The 6,482-nt window shown below is 43.8% G+C and overlaps 1 non-coding gene across 1 annotated transcript; it reads left to right on the top strand.

Moving 5' to 3' along the window:
- The first annotated feature begins 5,584 nt into the window (after positions 1-5,584).
- Positions 5,585-5,691, top strand: LOC137228480 (U6 spliceosomal RNA). The gene has a single exon (XR_010945270.1). It is a non-coding gene; the product is annotated as a U6 spliceosomal RNA (small nuclear RNA).
- The last annotated feature ends 791 nt before the right edge of the window (positions 5,692-6,482 follow it).

Genomic DNA, 6,482 nt, shown 5'->3' with positions numbered 1-6,482 from the left:
GAGATGTAATGTCACTTTGGTTTTCCTATGTAGTCCATGGTAGACTTTAGGAGCAGAATGACGAGTGTAATTTTAACCCTGCGATTAAACATGGATTTAAAGCACCTAGCACATGGGCAGATCCAAGCAAATGTTATTTCCCCTTATACAACCTTTCCCAGGGTCTTCAGTGTACTCCTGAAACTGAAAAAGTGAAAGCTGCTCAAATATCTGCTTCCAGAAACACATCTCATCCATGCGATGCCAACAATAGCAAAAGAAATCCCAGTTTTAAGGCAGATGTTGCACACACTCATTGCTTCCTTGTCTTCTGGCACAGGAACTGAGATCTGATACTTGGGGCTTCAGTTTTCCTTTGTGCAAGATGAGCATTAGGTCCTTTGCTTAGAAAGAGCTCAATTGATCTGTCTCCAGGATGACGTGCATGATAAAAAGCAAAACAATGTAAGTGAGGGGAGTTTCTTTTTGTCTTGCAGGTAGCCTTAGAACACTTCTTGCTGCTCAAACGTCGTTTCCCTAATAGTAGGGTAGTAGTGTGGAATGTGAAAAGATTACTCAAAATTAGGGCCATTTTGGAGGCCAGGTGTATTAAAAACTATGCCCTTCCTGCCCCACCTTGACAGAGAAGAACACAGAGGGAAGAAATCAGGACAGGGTTTTCTGTCAGCTCCTGCAATAATAAGATAGTTCAATATATGAATCTTTATTTTTTATAATATATTTTTTAAATTTTTTATTTATTTTTTATTTTTGGCTGCGTTGGGTCTTCGTTGCTGCACGTGGGCTTTCTCTAGTTGCGGTGAGCGGGGACTAATCTTTGTTGCGGCGCGGGGGCTTCTCATTGCAGTGGCTTCTCGTGCTGCAGAGCACGGGCTCTAGGCACGCGGGCTTCAGTAGTTTTGGCACATGGGCTCAGTAGTTGTGGTTCGCGGGCTCCAGAGCACAGGCTCAGTAGTTGTGGCGCAGGGGTTTAGTTGCTCCGCGGCATGTGGGATCTTCCTGGACCAGGGCTGAAACCTGTGTCCCCGGCATCAGCAGGTGGATTCTTAACCACCACGCCACCAGGGAAGCCCAATATATGAATCTTTACACCAAAAATTTCAGGGCAAAAATTTCAGTTGATTGGGATAACAAAGCACAAACACCAGATTCCAAAAAGCTTCTCATTCCTTGACTCAGATTCAGAGGCAAAGACTCACGATGCTGATGAAACAACTATCTAAATAAATAATACAATTTTAATGAAAAACACAAGAGACTGATACAAAAGAATGCAGCCTCCTGCTGCACCAACACATAGCCCCAAGTATAGACACAATCATTTACAACAGGGGTAAAGAGGTCCTGTTCTCCCCACAAGTCCGATATGGTAGCCCAAGCCTAACTGATGAAAGATGCCAATTTTTCAATGAACATCCTTTTCCTGATTTTTTTTTCTTTAAAATATTCCAAGAGGTAGAATTATGGATGCCAAGTCTATGCATGTTTTTAAAGCTACTGAGACTTATCCCCAAACTAGTGCATTTTTCTTCAAGGGAAGCCCCTCTGTTTGGTGTGGTGGCATGTGGGATACCCAGGATTGGATGTTAAGTGGCATACAAATCGCAACCTCCTTTCCTTGGCACTGAATAGAATTTAAGGTGCTGCCTGTCATCTTCTTTGCAGCCTAGGCCTACTTTCAGCAGCTCCATTCAGTTGCAAGAGGCTGCATGCTGGACACCAGAGGACAACCACAGAACTGGCTCTTCTCGACACCCTGTGAAGGTCACACGAGCACAAACCTTTCAGGGGAAGCCCAGATGTCAACAGCCAAAGGAAACAAGAGAGTCGCTCACTAAGGCAGCACTCCCTGCTTTTTTCAACATAAATAATCTATGTTTATTACAGAAAATAGACAGGATAATATTTTAAAAAGCAAAGTCACCCATAACCTCACCACCCAGAGACAACCATCTTTACATGTTTATATATGTCCTTGTATTGATAGAATTCATTCCCATATAAATATATAAGTAAACTTGCATTTTATAAAAACAGAATTATAGCATATATATACTATGCTACACTTATTTTTTCAGACTTAGTAATACACAACATTCTATGCTTTTGAAAACATCAAATCCTGTACGTTGGCATATTTAGGGTGTTTCCAACTTTTCTCTGTTAAAATATGTAGACACACACACTTGCATGGCATTTAATTCTGGAAGGATATCTATTTTTTTTAAATCGCACTACAATAAACATCTTTGAACATGTATGTTTTCAATGGACATCCTTTTTCTGATTTTTTTTTCTTTAAAATATTCCAAGAGGTAGAATTATGGATGCCAAGTCTATGCACGTTTTTAAAGCTACTGAGACTTATCCCCAAACTGTAGTGCATTTTTCTTCAAGGGGAGCCCCTCTGCTTAGCGTGGTGGTGGCATGTGGGATGCCCAAGATTGGATGTTAAGTGGCATACAAATCCCAACTGCTAAGAAGCCGATGGGAAACAAATTGGAACCCTTTCTAAAGCGTCAAGGTGATTACTGTTTAGTACCCAGATATCTTCCAGCAACTTCATATAAAATATTCCTTCATGTCAGACCCATAATCACCTTTTCAAACTTGTGCCGTGGAGAGTCTCCGATATGTGTTCAGCCTGCAGGGCATAAATCTCTCAGAGCGCACTGCAACCTGCAGAGCTTCCCTCCCACAGGCGTGGGGCTGCTCTGCGGCAGCTGAAAAGCACATGTTGTGGTCCTCCACCCTCACCTCTTCTCCCACACCCTCCTCCAGCTTCCTTCTGCCTTCGGGCTTGCACATTTCTCCGTGACAGTTGCTTTCAGAAAAATATTTCTAAGATGCTTACCTATGCAAATCTGTCTTTCAAAACAGTACCCACAATCAAACCTCAGCGCACAAAAGGCTACACTCATTGGCGGCCAAACGAGCATGTCAGGATGACCAAAGAGGTAGGGATTTGCTGAGCGCCGATATACAGCCCAGAGCCCTTCTGGCCTGAGTTATTTGTCCAGAGGAGGGGAATTTAGATGCTCTGCCCTTCCACTGAAGAGCCGCACACACAAATGAGGACCAGGTAGCAGATGGATCAGGCAGGTGTCGTTCCCCAAGAAGTTGGCATGAAAGTTAACATAAGAGAGGAATCTTTCTCACAGTTCTAGGGTGTTCGCCATCAGACGTGTCATGTCTTACTTCACTAGGAAAAAACTAATCCATCGAAGCACAAACAGCTTCCCAAGCCCTGTGCTAAGGAGTCCAGCTCGTCCCAAAGCTGCCAAGAGTCCCCATTCATGTTTCCCAGCATTCTCTGAGCGCAGGTAGGCTCGGCTGCCCTGGCTTATGTTACCACACACAGGCCTACAAAGCCCTGGCCTGTGTGCATGCAGCATTTTCTGACACTGCAGCACGTGAAATAGCTCTGCTCACCAGAGGGGAAGAGGGGGAGGGATAAACTGGGAGACTGGGATTGACATATACACACTACTATATACAAAATATATAACTAATAAGAACCTACTATATAGCACAGGGAACTCTACCCAGTACTCTGTAATTACCTATATGGGAAAAGAATCTTTAGAGTGGATATATATGTATGTGTATAACTGACTCACTTTGCTGTACACCTGAAACTAACACAACATTGTAAATCAACCGTACTCCAATAAAAAAATTTTTTAAAGGACTAAAAAAAAAAAAGAAATAGCTGTGCTGTTATTTCCATTGTGATCTTGCAGCAAATGCCAAGTGACCTACGAGCACCTGAAATGCACCTGAGACCGGTCACGGGAGAGCTGTTTCAAGCCCACATCTGTGCGGGACCTGGAGCATCAGGGGAAGATCCTAGTGCTGTGTGCTTTGGCCGCCGCTGCTTATGGTCATTGCCACCTGAGTTCATTGCCATCCTCGGGTGTTAGGGCTCAGGGGTAGTTGCTGGGGGAAGGGAAAGCTGGTAAGGACTTGGACAGGACGGTAGGTGTGTATGACAGCTGTATAAAGCTAGCCTGTTAGTGGGAGATGGGGAGGTAGGCGGCACTGGGGGCTCCAGAGGCTGAAAAAATACACCCCTGGTGAGTGAGTATTTTTCTCCAAGCAGGTTTTCAGGAAGGGGTGAATGCTTTTCTCTCTGCTCAGCATCTCCCGAGTGATGACAAGTTTCTCAGGCAGATCCCCACACTCAGAACGGTCTCAGTCCCTAAACACCACCTCCTGAGAATCCCCAGCCCACTGGCGGGTCGACAGCAGTGATAACAGCACCAACAGTAACAGCATCTGTGACGTGTGGAGCCCTACATGCCACTGTACGCTTCCTCGTAAAGACAGCTGCACCCGGTTTTATTGAATCCTCCTAACATCTTTGTGAAGTTGGCATCATTATTCCTCCTTTTACAGATAACTATCCTGAGGCGCAGAGAGGTTACACTGACTGCCCAAGTCAAACAGCTAGCAAACGGCAGAGCGGGGCTGGACTGCTCTTAACCTCTGCACCAGGTACACACTTATCTGTTCACTCAGAACGGGGCAGGTACCAAGGGCACGTACTAAGAAGACGAACACATTCACAAGTTTTGCCCATCGGCTGTTTCCCCAGCTTGTATCTCCAGAAGGTTTACTGGGCCACGTCATGCTGCCCCCAAACCCACACAACCACCCAAAAACGGTCCCAAACAAAACCGTCCTCTTTCATCCAAACATTTCTTCAGGTCTCACCATGGAACCACCATATCTACATCAACCCTGTGTGAAACTACAGTCATTTATCTAACCCTTCTTCCTTACCTCCATGCAGTAAGTCTTGTTTTTTCTCCTCCAAAATGGTTCTTCAAGGTAGCTGATCATCACTTTCTTATTCCAACTGCCTTGGAGCTGTGTTCCCTGCCTCCAGCATCTAGACCCTCTATTCCGAACACCACACCTTCAGCAGCGCTTCTGCCATTTCCTACCTCCCTCTACACCTACAATCTTGAGGTGAGATTTCTCTGTCTTGATATCAAGGCCCCCTATAGCTGGCCCCATCCTACCTTTCCATACTCCCACCTTTGTTCTACACAATATCACCTCCACCAATCCCCTCACCAACAAGACCCAGCTGTCAGTCTGTACCACTCCAACCCAAATCACTGTTCAAGCACCACATTCTCATGATTACACAAGTTTAATATTATTGCATTTCACAGAGAACCCAGTGTATAGGACTCAGTCAACACATCCACTTCTAAATTAACTATGATATAGTCTGGACAATTTTCCTGAATCAAAACACGTAGCTTAGCTTTGTATGAAACAGATCTTGGCCATTGGTTGACCATAAATTTAAGTGAACCAGTTGAGGAACACAGCCACTTGAAAAAGCCAAGACAAGGCAAACCGGGCCTGTGTCATAAAAAGCATGGTGCCCAGATCATGAATATAGGTCCCAAGACAGCCTCCACCGACCAGGGCACATCCTGAGTGATGCGTGCAACTCTGGATGTCCTGCTCAAATTCTGTGTATCACCTGGTCAAGATATTGATCATCCCCAGAAGTGGGGTAAAGCTAAGGAAGGGATAGAGAATTGATTACGAAGGAAAAACCGTGGGGCTCGCTTCAGCAGCACATATACTAAAGTTGGAATGATACAGAGAAGATTAGCATGGCCCCTGAACAAGGATGACACGCAAATTCGTAAAGCATTCCATATTTTTAGCTACATGTAAAAGAATGAAATTAGAACACTCCCTAACACCATACACAAAAATAAACTCAAATGGATTAAAGACCTAAATGTAAGGCCAGACACTATCAAACTCTTAGAGGAAAACATAGGCAGAACATTCTATGACATAAATCACAGCAAGATCCTTTTTGACCCACCTCCTAGAGAAATGGAAATAAAAACAAAAATAAACAAATGAGACCTAATGAAACTTAAAAGCTTTTGCACAGCAAAGGAAACCATAAACAAGACAAAAAGACAACCCTCAGAATGGGAGAAAATATTTGCAAATGAAGCAACTGTCAAAGGATTAATCTCCAAAATATACAAGCAGCTCATGCAGCTCAATATCAAAAAAAAAAAACAATCCAAAATATGGGCAGAAGACCTAAACAGACATTACTCCAAAGAAGATATACAGATTGCCAACAAACACATGAAAGGATGCTCAACATCACTAACCATTAGAGAAATGCAAATCAAAACTACAATGAGATATCATCGCACACCAGTCAGAATGGCCATCATCAAAAAATCTACAAACAATAAGTGCTGGAGAGGGTGTGGAGAAAAGGGAACACTCTTGCACTGTTGGTTGGAATGTAAATTGACACAGCCACTATGGAGAACAGTATGAAGGTGCCTTAAAAAACTACAAATAGAACTACCATATGACCCAGCAATCCCACTACTGGGCACATACCCTGAGAAAACCATAATTCAAAAAGAGTCATGTACCAAAATGTTCATTGCAGCACTGTTTACAACAGCCAGGACATG

Source organism: Pseudorca crassidens, chromosome 7 (assembly GCF_039906515.1).
Source record: "Pseudorca crassidens isolate mPseCra1 chromosome 7, mPseCra1.hap1, whole genome shotgun sequence".
NCBI lineage: Eukaryota > Metazoa > Chordata > Mammalia > Artiodactyla > Delphinidae > Pseudorca > Pseudorca crassidens.
The sequence above is the reverse complement of the archived record's forward strand: the minus strand, read 5'-3'. Positions and strand labels throughout refer to the sequence as shown.